The 12,999-nt window shown below is 42.1% G+C and overlaps 1 pseudogene; it reads right to left on the bottom strand.

Moving 5' to 3' along the window:
* Nucleotides 1–9,722: 9,722 nt before the first annotated feature.
* Nucleotides 9,723–10,276, bottom strand: LOC130886155 (cofilin-1-like; annotated as a pseudogene).
* Nucleotides 10,277–12,999: the final 2,723 nt, after the last annotated feature.

Below are 12,999 nucleotides of genomic sequence, written 5' to 3'. Positions count from 1 at the left end.
ATGGATCTATTTTCATTCTTCTACAGGTTGACAACCAGTTTTGCCAGCACCATTTGTTAATGATGCTTTCTTTTTTCCATTGTATAATTTTTGCTTCTTTGTCAAAAATCAGGTGTTCATAGGTATGTGGATTAATATCCACTTCTTCAGTTCTATTGCATTGGTCAACATCTCCGTTTTTATGCCAATACCTAGCTGTTTTCATTACTGTAGCTCTGTAATAGAGTTTGATGTCAGGGATGGTAATGCCTCTGGCAGTTCCTTTATTGTACAGATTTTTTGGCTATCCTGGGATTTTTGAAGTTGATTATTGTTCTCTCAAGGTCTGTGAAGAATTGTGTTGGGATTTTGATAGGAATTGCATTGAATCTATAGGTTGCTTTTGGTAAAACCATTTTTACTATGTTGATACTTCCTATCCAAGAGCATGAGAGATCTTTCCATTTTCTGGTATCTTCTTCAATTTCTTTCCTCAGAGACTTAAAGTTCTTTTCAATAGGTCTGTCACATCCTTTGTTAGTGTTAAGCCAAGATATATTATGTGATTTGTGGCTATTGTGAAAGGTGATGTTTCTCTGATTTCCCTCTCTGCTTCTCTATCCTTTGTATATAGAAGGGCTACTGATTTTTTTGACTTGATCTTGTATCCTGCCACTTCACTGAACATATTTATCAGCTGTAGGAGTTCTCTGGTAGAGTTTTTGGGGTAACTTATATACACTGTCATATCATCTGCAAATAACAAAAGTTTGACCTCTTCATTTCCAATTTGAATCACTTTATCTCTTTATGTTATCTTATTGCTATTGCTAAAACTTCAAGAACTATGTTAAAGAGATGTGGACAGAGTGGACAGCCTTGTCTTGTTCCTGATTTTAGTGGAATTGCTTTGAGCTTTTCTCCATTTAATTTGATGTTAGCTGTCAGCTTGCTGTATATTGCTTTTACTATATTTAGATATGATCTTTTTATACCTAATCTCTCCAAGATCTTTATCATGAAGGGTGTTGAATTTTGTCAAATACTTTTTCAGCATCTAATGAAATGATCATATCGTTTCTTTCTTTCAGTTTATTCATACGATGGATTACATTGATAGATTTTCATGTGTTGAACCAGCCCTGCATCTCTGAGATGAAGTCTATTTGATCATGATGGATGATTTTTTTTTATGTGTTCTTGGATTTGGTTTGCCAGTATTTTATTGAGAATTTTTGCATTGATGTTCATAAGTGAGATTGGTTTGTAATTCTCTTTCTTGGCTGAGTCTTTGTGCAGTTTTGGTATCAGGGTAACTGTAGCTTCATAAAACGAGTTTGGCAATGACACTTCTGATTCTATTATGTGGAACACTTTGAGGAGTATAGGCATTAGCTCTGCACTAAAATCATCTGGTCCTGGGCTTTTTTGGTTGGGAGGTTTTTGATGACAGCTCCTATCTTCTTGTGACTTATAGGTCTATTTAAATAATTTCTCACCTGGTCTTGATTTAATTTGGGTATATGGTATCTATCTAAAAAATTGTCTATTTCTTTTACATTTTCCAATTTTGTAGAGTACAGGTTTTTCAGTAGAACTTAATTATTCTCTGATTTTTTCAGTGTCCATTGTTATGTCCCTCTTTTCATTTCTGATTTTATTAATTTGGGTGCTCTCTCTTTGCTTTTTGATTAGTTTGGATAAGGATTTGTCAATCTTATTGATTTTTCTCCAAGAACCAGCTCTTTGTTTCATTGATTTTTGTATGGTTTTCTGTGTTTTTATGTTGTTGATTTCAGTCCTCAGTTTGATTATTTTCAGTCCTTTACTCCCCCTGGGTGAGTCTGTGTCATTTTTTTTCTAGAGCTTTCAGGCATGCTGTTAGGTCACTGATGTGAGCTTTCTCCATTTTTTTTATGTGGACACTTAGTGCTATGAATTTTCCTCTTAGCACTGCTTTCATAGTGTCCCATAAGTTTGGATATGTAGTTCCTTCATTTTCATTGAATCCAAAGAAGGTTTTAATTTCTTTCTTTCTTTCTTCCTCAATCCAGGAGTGGTTCAGTAGTTGACTGTTTAGTTTCCATAAGTTTGTAGGCTTTCTGGGAGTAGTGTTGTTGAATTCTAACTTTATTCCATGGTGATGTGATAAGAAACAGTGGATTACTCCAATTTTCTTTTTGTATCTGTGGATGTTTGCTTTGTTACCGAGAATGTGATCAATTTTAGAGAAGGTTCCATGAGGTGCTGAGAAGAAAGATGTCTGTTAAGTCTATTTGATTCATTACATCTGTTAGTTCTCTTATTTCTCTGTTAAGTTTCTGTTTGTCAGAAAAGGAGTGTTGAACTCTCCTGCAATTAATGTGTGGGGTTTGATGTATGATTTAAGTTTTAATAATGTTTCTTTTACATATGTGGGTGCTCTTGTATTTGGGGCATAGATATTCAGGATTGAGACTTCATCTTGATGAATTGTTCCTGTTATGAGTCTAAAGTGTCATTCTCCACCTCTTCTGGTTGATTTTAATTTGAAATCAATTTTGTTAGATATTAGGATAACCACACCCACTTGTTTCTTAGGTCCATTTGATTGGAAAACCTTTTCCCAACCCTGTACTCTGAGGTACTGTCTGTCTTTATAGTTGAGGTGTGTTTCTTGTAAATGGCAGAATGTTGGATCCTGTTTTCTTATCTCTTAGCCTGTGTCTTTTCATAGGTGAGTTGAGACCATTGATATTAAGCGCTATTAATGACCAGTGGTTGTTAACTCCGGTTATCTTTTGGTGGTGGTGTTTGTGTGTTTCCCTTCTTTGTGTTATGCTGGTGGGGGGTTATGAGATGTCTGTGTTATTGTGGGTGTAGTTAGCTTCCTTGGGTTGAGGTTTTCCTTCTAGTACTTCCTGTAAGGCTGGGTTTGTGGATACGTATTGTTTAAATCTGTTTTTGTTATTGAACATATTGTTTTCTTCAAAACAATGAATGAAAACTTTGCTGGTGTAGTAGTCTGGGCTTGCATCCATGGTCTCTTAGCATCTGCTGCACATCTATCCAGGACCTTCTTGTTTTCATGGTTTTCATCGATAAGTCAGGTGTAATTCTGATAGGTTTACCTTTATATGTTACTTGAACTTTTTCCTTTGTAGCTCTTAATATTCTTTGTTCTGTGTTTTGTGTTTTGATTATTATATGGTGAGGGGATTTTTTTTGATCCAGTCTATTTGGCATTCTGTAAGCTTCTTGTACCATCATATGGATATCCTTCTGTAGGTTGGGAAAGATCTCTTCTATAATTTTGTTGAATATATTTTTTGTGCCTTTGAGCTGGAGTTCTTCTTCTTCTACTCCTTTTATTTTTAGGTTTGGTCTTTTCATAGTGTCCCATATTTCCTGGATGTTTTGTGTTAAGAATTTGTTGGATTTAGTGTTTTCTTTGTCCAATGAACCTATTTCCTCAATAGTATCTTCAGTGCCTGAGATTCTTTCTTCTATCTCTTGTTGGTTATACTTGTCTCTGTGGTTCCTGTTTGTTTACCCAGATTTTCCATTTCCCAAGTTTTATTGGTTTGTGTTTTCTTTATTACATCTATTTCAATCTCCAAGTCTTGAACTGTTTCCTTCACCTGCTTGATTGCTTTTTCTTGGTTTTCTTTGAGGGATTTATCCATTTCTTCCAGCTTTCTCTTTGTCTTCTTCTCTATTTCTTTAAGGGAGTTTTTCACTTCTTCTTTAAAGGTCTCTATCATTTTCATAAAGTTATGTTTAAAGTCATTTTCTTCTACATCTTCTGGCTTAGGATGATCAAGCCTTCCTGTTTTGTTTCCTCAGGGTTCTAGTGTTACCATATTGCTTTTTAGGATATTGGAGGAATTCTTACATTGGGGCCTACCCATCTCTTCTTTCAAATGAGGGCAGTAGTGTCTTGGCTTCTTGGTCCAATCTTTGCTGTGGCTCTCTCTTAAGTCCAGTCAGTATTGAAGCTGGTTCTTAGGTCCACTCAGGATTGGTGCCAGTTGTGTCACAGGGTTCTACGGAGCTTGCAGGGTTGGGGGAGGGTTGGGGGCCAGGTGGATTGAGGGCTAGCAGGAAAGCTCCCTGCTAGCAGCTCTTATGTCCACCAAGTATTGGCTCAGGATGTATTGCTCACAGGGAATGATGGGTTGGGGTTGGGGTGGATTGAGGGCTAGCAGGCAAGCTCCCTTGCTGGGGACTAGGAATACCAGGGGACCTGGAGAGGGGTTCCTGGCTTTTTCCCTTACCTCTTATGTCCCCCAAGTATTGGCACATGATGTGTGACCAGGTTCCATGGAGCAGGGCCCAAATATAGTTTCTAAACCCAATAGTAATAGTAATTTGGAGCAACTCCCCTGTTCTCCAGTGTGTCTTGCTCCCTCTGTGGTTGACTGGCCAGCTTGAAGGTTTTGATGAGGACCCCTTTCCTGGCATTGCAGGTCAGCTCTGGTTTCACTGGGCTCACTAGCAAAAGCAGCATCACAATTGCCTCCTTGAGATATAAAGTACTATGTGACAAGGTAGGGGTATTTTGGCTTTGGTGAGATCTGTGAATCCAAAGAATGGAAGCTGAGTTCTTATTTATGCTGGAATTACGAAGTACGATCTCCCTTAAATATTAGATCCTTACATATTATTGTGTCTCCTCCTTTAGACATTAATGTAATTGAGCCCATCAATGCCCTCCCCAGAATGCCTCTACTCAGAAAAGTGGATTCATTTGAAAACATGATAACTCATGGGAAGAATAATTGTCCCATTAATGAGACACTGGACTTACACTTCTTAGGAAGTCCTTCCTACATGTGGCAGTTTCTACATCATAGTCAAGCCTGCTTGCTTCCTGATCTCCAACTCAAACAAGAAAAATAAGGCATAGCTTTTACTTTTGCCATTCCCATTCTCTTATTCTTTTTTTTTTTCTTTTTGGTTATTCATGACAGGGTTTCTCTGTATAACAGTACTCATTGCCCTAAAACTCACTTTGCACACCAAGCTGGTCTCAAATGCACTGAGATCAGCCTGCCTCTGCCTCCACAGTGCTGGGATTGAAGGCATGTGCCACCACAATGGGCTCTTGTGGGAACTGCAGCCCCAAGTTGGTATGCCTGTCCCCATTTGAGGTGCTTATCTGCAAAGAAAACATGATAAATTCCCTCTGCTCCTGGAGCAGGGAAAGGAATTTTGAGTGCATGGTGACCATTCCTTGATCCCTGCCAGGGTCAGGCTACAGTCCCTTCACAGCCCCCTCCTCATTTGGTGCCATGTTATAAAGCCAGCCCAGCAGACAATAAAGAAGAAGCTGTTCTACTTCAACCTCATGCTCTGTGCATTCATTCAATCTGGACACCTTCCGCCAAGATTCTTGGTTCCAGCCTGTGCTGGCGCGGCAGGCTCTCATTCTTTTTTCATCTTCAAATGTTGGAAAAAATTCTTTAAATGCTTGGATGACCTGCTAAACTGTCTGACTGTTTCTCTGAAACACACACTCGTACACACACACATACACACTCACATAAGCACTGCAAAATCACTAATACTGGTCTTAGCATCAGGATTTCTTCATGAGGGAGTAGGAGTGTCCTGAGCTTTCCTCTGAAGATGCTGATGGAAAACTGGAGTTGGTCCTTAGTCTGTGGTGAAGGTTTAGAGAGACACAGAGGACAAGGGTGAAGAACAACACAAAGCCTGTGCAGATGACATCAGGACCCTCTGACATGCTGTGATTTGTACAAGAGGAGCTTGCTGTAGTGATCCACAGCTCAGGTGCTGTCATTTGCAGGACTGAGCCAGCCAACTTCAGGACTCCAGGACATCCTCAGGGAGCCTGGGATGGATGGATGTTTAGTATAAATCGTGTTATGTGCATACAGGGGCCATAATTTAATAAGGCCCTGTTTAATCTGGAAATAATCTGTTCATAGTATGTAGGTTGTGCTTTAAATGTGCGGGTCATACAACTCTTGCTCTCTCCTCTCAGTGCTCTCAAGGTTGTGGGAAAACAGGACTAAGGATGAGTGGTGTACCCTTCCTGAATCTGGCTCACATAAAATAAACACAGGACGTTGTATATTCCACATGCAGAATTGCTCTTTTCCAAGTTGAGGCTAGGGGAGTTACTGGATAAACATGACTACACAAGGATGCCTTGCCATTGTTAGGTGATGACAGCAGAATTCTTCATGACAGCCAGTAATGCATGTGCCTCACCTGCCCCAGGCTTGACAGGACACCCCCATTAGGACAGGACAAGCCTTCTAGAAAGGGGACCACAGTCACTTAGTTGCCACTGAGATGATACCTGTTGCTTTGTATTTGCTGACGATTTCCGGGTTAATATAGGGCATGAGACCCTGAATGAGCAAAGGCATTGATTATTTCTGGTTACTTTTGGAACTGGTTGACTGTGTACAAACCTGTGTTTATGATTATTAGCTAGATGTTTCATAGTGCAAGGATCCTAAACTCTAGTCAGATGAAAAGAAGACTCTGACTTAAGCAGATGAATTTATGTGTGACAAGTATGAACATGGATTCTGTGCTCAACTGGCCACTGGGACATAGTGTTTTGTACCTACAGTTCCATCCCGACCAGTTCCTGAAACCTTTTCAATTATGATTTGGGTTTTGTGGGTATGTGCGTGCACATGTGCGTGTGCGTGGTGCGTGTGTGCGTGCATGGGTGTGTGTTGCCTAGTTGCCTATGTCTTCATTTCTGAGTGTTCTTCTTGGATCCAGAATTCAACTTCATGTTTCTCTTCTCATTGGCCTTCTAATGTGATTTTTGAGAACAGTCTCTTCCCAATTCTGGAGCTCATCAGCTCTCCTAGACTCCTTCCTGAGAATCTCAAGAGTAGGGATTACCACTGTGTGCTAGCGCTGCTGACATTATATGCTGGTGCTGGAACACAAATCTAGGTCCCACTATTGTCTGACAAGTACTCTGCCAACTGAGGATCCCCCTAACACAATCCCTACTTCCAGTTTCTTAGTCCCAGTGGTCGCCATGAATGTCATTCTCTGTGTATCTCATAAACTGGATGTTCTTCAGAATGTGGAAGTCCATATCTCATTCACCAGGCTAGAGGTTAAGTGGTATCTGTCCATCTGTGTTGATGTGACTTTGGTCTGTACCCTGAAAAAGATGATGACCCAAGATGAAGAACAAAGAAGTTTTCTGCCTGTTGGCCAGAACTCTCACCATAATGCTGGAAGTAACCCTTGTAGACCAGGATGGCCTCGAACTTATGGATATCCACCTTCCTCTGCCTCCTGAGTGCTGGGATTAAAGGCATGGGCCACCACCTAGGGATTATTTAAAAGCTGATGCTGGATGGTACAGTTCAGAGAAACCTCCATTTCCAACCCCTCTCTATGAAATTTGTAAAATGGTTTCAGGAAATACCTTAGTCAGAGAGTGTTGCTCTAGCATGCTACAGTATCTGATATAGATTTGTAGCACTGGACAAATGGAAGAGGGGGCCCAATATCTGTAATGTCAGCAGTTGGTAGTAGAGGCAGAATGAGCAGATGTTTGAGGTCACTCTGAGACACATAGGGCCTTCATTGAACTTCAGAATGGCCACTAGCCCTGTCTCAAAGAATCAAAATTCAAAATACTTTTAGACACACCAATCAGTCCACAAAAGTCCAATTGATTCTTTATAATTCTTTCTCCATCCTATCTCTCTCCTGTCTTTCTCCCCCCCCATGTGAATGTGTGTGTGTATCTGTGATTCTTCGTATATGTATATGGGTACACTCGTGTCTGTGTACACATACATTCCTTTAGGTATATGCATGTGGAAGCCACAGGAAAACCTCATATTCACCTTGTTTATATGACACAGGTCACTCATTCACATTAGGTCTCATGGTTTCTGCTAGACTGGCTACATTCACCTTGTTTATTTGACACAGGTCACTCATTTATATCAGGTCTCAGTGATTCTGCTAGGTTGGCTTCCTTGCCAGTGGTGGGATTGCAAGCATATGTCACCATTCCTTTTTGTCAATGGAGAGGGGGAAGACAGGAAGTCAGAACTCATGCTTGCCTACTAAGCAGTGAATGGACATCACTTTTTCAAGCTTCCTTTGCTTTTTCAGGAGAGGGTTTCTCTGTATAACAGCTCTTGCTATCGTGGAACTCCCTTTGTGAACAAGGCCAATCTTGATCTCACAAAGATACTCCTGCCTCTGCCTCCTTAGTGTGCTTCCTTTGCTTTGGTTTTCTTGTTTCCCTAGTTGCTCTGATATGTTTTTGTGTCTCTGAATTTCCTGAGGTAGATCTGTGCTTATGGCTGAACAGATGAAGCAGGGACATCTGAACTGAAGGCACCTTCTTAAGCCTCTTTTTTCTTGACCTATAAACGCTCTCAAATATGGTTGTGGCTTTACATCTCTTAAGGTCTCCTTTTCATTTGGCCATCCCAGACACTGTCTGTTTTCTTCCCACCAATGAGAGCCCTGGGACCATGTGACCCCGAGCACAGAGGACCTTACTAGCTACTTCCTAGACTACTCATGCCAATGCAGTCAAGAAGCATCAGGTGTCCCTGTGGCCATGCTGCAGACATGACATGTCTGTGTGCTTCAGGCACAGCTACCAATAAGACATAGGTGCTCTGAATCATGGGCTGCTACAAGAGTCAATGCCAAAGTTTTTGTATGAAATAGTTCTGAAAAATACCTGCCACAGTGAAATTAAATAGGATTAGAAAATCCTGACTGAGAAGTTATGTTGTAATATTTCAATTTACTTGGGACTGGATATCATAGGTTTATATCAATGTTAAGAGATGGATCAGGATAAAAATCAAGTGAATATTTAATGAAATACATAATAATAAAATAACAGAGAAATTTCTGTGTCAGGCTTGGAAAACTTTGTTTCAACTCTGGAGAGTGGAACATAGTGCCAACATCCAGCGAAAAGTAGCCATAGAATCCATAGTACTGAGACAGTGTGGGAAAGGGTTCCACACAAAGCTATGAGCTAGCATTCTGCTGTGGTCCCAAAGAGGCAGCTTACAACAGGTTACCCTGCTGCTCTTCACAGATTCAAGTGACACGTGATTTTCAGCAGACTCATCTGAAGAGACAAAAAGGAAGTTGAAAACACAGGAGCTTTTAGCTAGAATGCTGTGAACAAAATCAGAGTTATCGCAGGCTGAGAAATAGATCCTGCACATAAGAGCAATCATTTATGAAAGATGAAACCTTCACCCATGTTTTTTTCTCTTCTCTTCTCTTTTCTTTTCTTTTTTTTCTTTTTTTTTTTGTTAATTAGCCTTTTTATGGGTTTTTTTTTTAAATTGAAGGTTCCTTACTGGTCCTGTTTTCATGAGTGGCTGAGAACAAGGGGAAGCGGAGGGCAACCAGATGGCAAGGGAGGATCATTTCCACATTTCATTTACACACAGAACTAAACAGACAAGCACAGAGTCACTATTGATGTTGTTAAAAGTTCGCAGCATGGGATGGGGGATGAGGAATAGGGGTGCTGTTAAAAAAATAGGTCAGGCTCCCCCCAAACTTGGTGCCTGGGTGACTTGGTCTACTTCAACCCAAGAGGAATCAGAAGATCAAAAGCAGTTTGGGAAGGCCAGAACCATCAGGGTGGAGGGAGAAGGATGGTCCAGGGGGTAGGGGGTTCATTTGGCAACTGGGGTGAAGGGACTACCCTCACCCTGCTGGGATCCCCCAGCCCCTCAGGTCTGGCAGGAAAAGGGCAGCCTGCAACACCCATGAGCAGGTCTGGGGCTGCTAGATGCTCCAGGCAGGGGGCTGGAGGCGGCTCACAAAGGCTTGCCCTCCAGGGAGATGACGGCACTGCCACCTAGTTTCTCTGCCAGGGTGCAGCAGTCCTTGACCTCCTCGTAGCAGTTTCATGCTTGATTCCTGTCAGCTTTTTCTTGATGGCATCCTTGGAGCTGGCGTAGATCATTTTGCTCTTAAGGGGTGCACTCTCTGGGGCCCAGAAGATGAACACCAGGTCCTCCTTCTTGCTCTCCTTGGTCTCCTAGGTGGCATCGTAGAGAGCATAGCGGCAGTCCTTGTCTGGCAGCATCTTGACAAAGGTGGTGTAGGGATCGTCCACAGTCTGCCCCACATCTCCTACTAGGATCTCCTTGCCCTCCTCCAGGATGATGTTCTTCTTGTCCTCACTCAGGCAGAAGAGCACCGCCTTCTTGCGTTTCTTCACTTCTTCTGGCATTGAAGACTTGCGCACTTTTATGTCATTGAACACCTTTATGACATCATCAGAGACAGCCACACCAGAGGCCATGTTTCGGAAGTGAAAGGGAGATGGAGAGAGCTAGAGAAGAACTGAGCCACTGCAGCTGCTACCCGGATCTGACTCTCTTCCCTTTTCTTCATGACTCCCAGCTGTTGTGTATGTCTAGGCTCATATGTGTCTTCTGGAGCACTGCCAGTGTTCACTCCTGTGTGAGTAGGAGGGGTTCTCAAGTCACACTTACTTTGCTTCCTGAGACATTCTCCTTGAACTGGTAAATTGTCAAGAACTCACAAGGATGAAAAGGGGACTTCTCCCTTCCATCTCTATAGAGGTAGGATGGTATCCTCACACTGACATGCAAGGCTTTTATGTGGCAGCTGGCTCTGAGTTCGTGCTTTCATGTTTGAAGACCAACCACTTGGTGGAGTGAATCATTGCTGTCACTAGGAGGCCAATTTGATGGCTACATTCTCATCTTATGATATCTCTCAGGAGCTATTGTCAACAGAACAAATGAATAATTGACCCTGTGTGGTGGTTGATCCCCTGTTGTAGCTCTCTATGGGAAGCAAGAAAAGTTCACGATTGAATATGTTCATGAGTGCCTGCAAAGGTTATTGTCCATTTTCTGCCAAGGTGAGCAGCCTGGGGAATCAGGAAGTTTGCCCAAAGAACAAAAATCATGGTTTCTTGACTTGTGTGAGATGAGCAGTGTGGATTTGCTGTCTGGAAGGGGCAGAGACATAACCACATGCTTTTCTGAGGTAAGACAGAAGGGCAGATGAGGCTGGTGCCTTCAAGTCTTTGAAAGGAAGTGGCCTGGCTTTATTGGAGGGTGTCCCTCAAGGATTCTATAACCTTGTCTATTAGAAACAGATTTCTTTCACATTGTCCCTGGCTAGACAACCTTTGCTTGAGGAGAGCTAACCAGACATGTGTCACATTCTAACCTTCCATGGTACTCAGCCTGAATTCTATGGATACCTGTCCACTTGCCTCCCATTCAGCTTCACCACGACAGGAAACAGATCATGATGTTAGAGTCACACAGTTTGCTATACCCCATGCTTTCCAAGGCCTCATGAGAAAGCTATGAAAATCACCCTTTGCTTGTTTAGATGGCTTTCTCAACACAAGGAGCTGATTGACGGGGCACTCCCTAAATTACATGGTGTCCTGTGATGGTCCAGGACTTATGTTCACATTGACTGCTGTGTCTATGATAGTCAGGGGTTGGAAGACACTAATGTTGAATGTCCCACATCTTTCAGCAAGTTGGCACAGAGGCTGTGGCTTGGCTTGGTTGACAGGTTGCCACTGTAGTCAGACTTCCATTGTCACATAAGGCAGACCACTGATGGTTTTGTGTGTTCTGTCTCCCAATGAGAATTGAGAGGTGTGCCTGTTATTTCTTCTTTTTCTGAGACTATCTAGCTCATTCTGATCTTGTTAGGTTATATCAAATATCCAACTGGGTGCAGAGAGCCAAACAGTGCTCTTCTAGGTGAGGGGCTCCACAAAAGAAACTTCTTTGTGGATAAAATTGGAGTACAAGGGTCTCTTCTGTTCTACAGACAACTTTATGGAAGTTCAGGTTTGCAACTTTCAAGAGAAACAGTGGTGCCAGCTGCTCTCTGAAAATGCAAGGAGAGCAGAAGGGTGGGGACATCAACAGATCTCAGGAGATGCTACCCAAGAGTTTCCTCTGTCCTTATCCTGGTTAATATGTGGCTTAGTTTGAATGAGAATGGCCCCCATGGATGAACATATTTGCATATGAAACAGAAGGTGTCAGGAGCGGGCCATAGAGCTTTCAAGTTTCTAAAGCCAAACCCATTTTAAGTAATCTCTCTCTCTCTCTCTCTCTCTCTCTCTCTCTCTCTCTCTCTCTTGCTTGAGAATCAGTGTCAGCTATCACGTCCAGCTTCGATGCTATGACTTGTTGCTAGATTCCCATCAGGAATCATGTGCTGTGCCCCATCTGTAACTGGGACCCCTAAATAACATGCTTTCACCCATGATGGCCTTGGCCACAGTGGTTTGTCAAGGTAATGGAGTAGAAACAGCAGGAATGGATAAATTCAGTAAATGAATGCTAGAAGAGATATCTGTCTACATAAAGTTCCTATCTCAAAGGCCCTAGGGTATCTGGCAAATGATTCATGACACAGGTAGACAACTGTTGAGCCCTCCTTATGATGACCTGCTGACCCACTCCACCATCAACACCAGTAGAGTTTGGCATTGTAGGCTGCCATAGAGACTTGTGTGTGCAAGCTGTCCTCAGCTGTGGCCAAGGAAGTATATTGCAATTTGCTGAGCAGACACAACACCCGCATTCAGAAAGATCAATGCCAGCATTCTCACCAGACATAAGAAAACCCGATTCATTGATGGATTCCATCAAGACCAGGCTTCAGAAACTCAACTTCCACACAGAGACACTCAGAAAATCAAACTAATTCATCTAAATCAGTGCTTCTCAACCTGTGGGTCTCAGACTCTTTGGGGGTCACATGAGCCTTTCACAGGCTCATCTAAGATCATCAGAAAACATAGATATTTTCATTATGACTCATAACAGACACAAACATACTTATGAAGCAGGAGCAAAGGGGATCTTCACAACATAAGGAACTGTATATTAAAAGGTTGCAGCATTAGGAATATTGAGAACCACTGATCCAAAAAACCACCTCAGACAAGAACCATGGATTCCCTGTCAGCTGGGAAGCCCTCACTAACACAGAGAGCTGTTCACAACCTGCATG

This window comes from Chionomys nivalis, chromosome 13 (genome assembly GCF_950005125.1).
Source record: "Chionomys nivalis chromosome 13, mChiNiv1.1, whole genome shotgun sequence".
NCBI lineage: Eukaryota > Metazoa > Chordata > Mammalia > Rodentia > Cricetidae > Chionomys > Chionomys nivalis.
The sequence above is the reverse complement of the archived record's forward strand: the minus strand, read 5'-3'. Positions and strand labels throughout refer to the sequence as shown.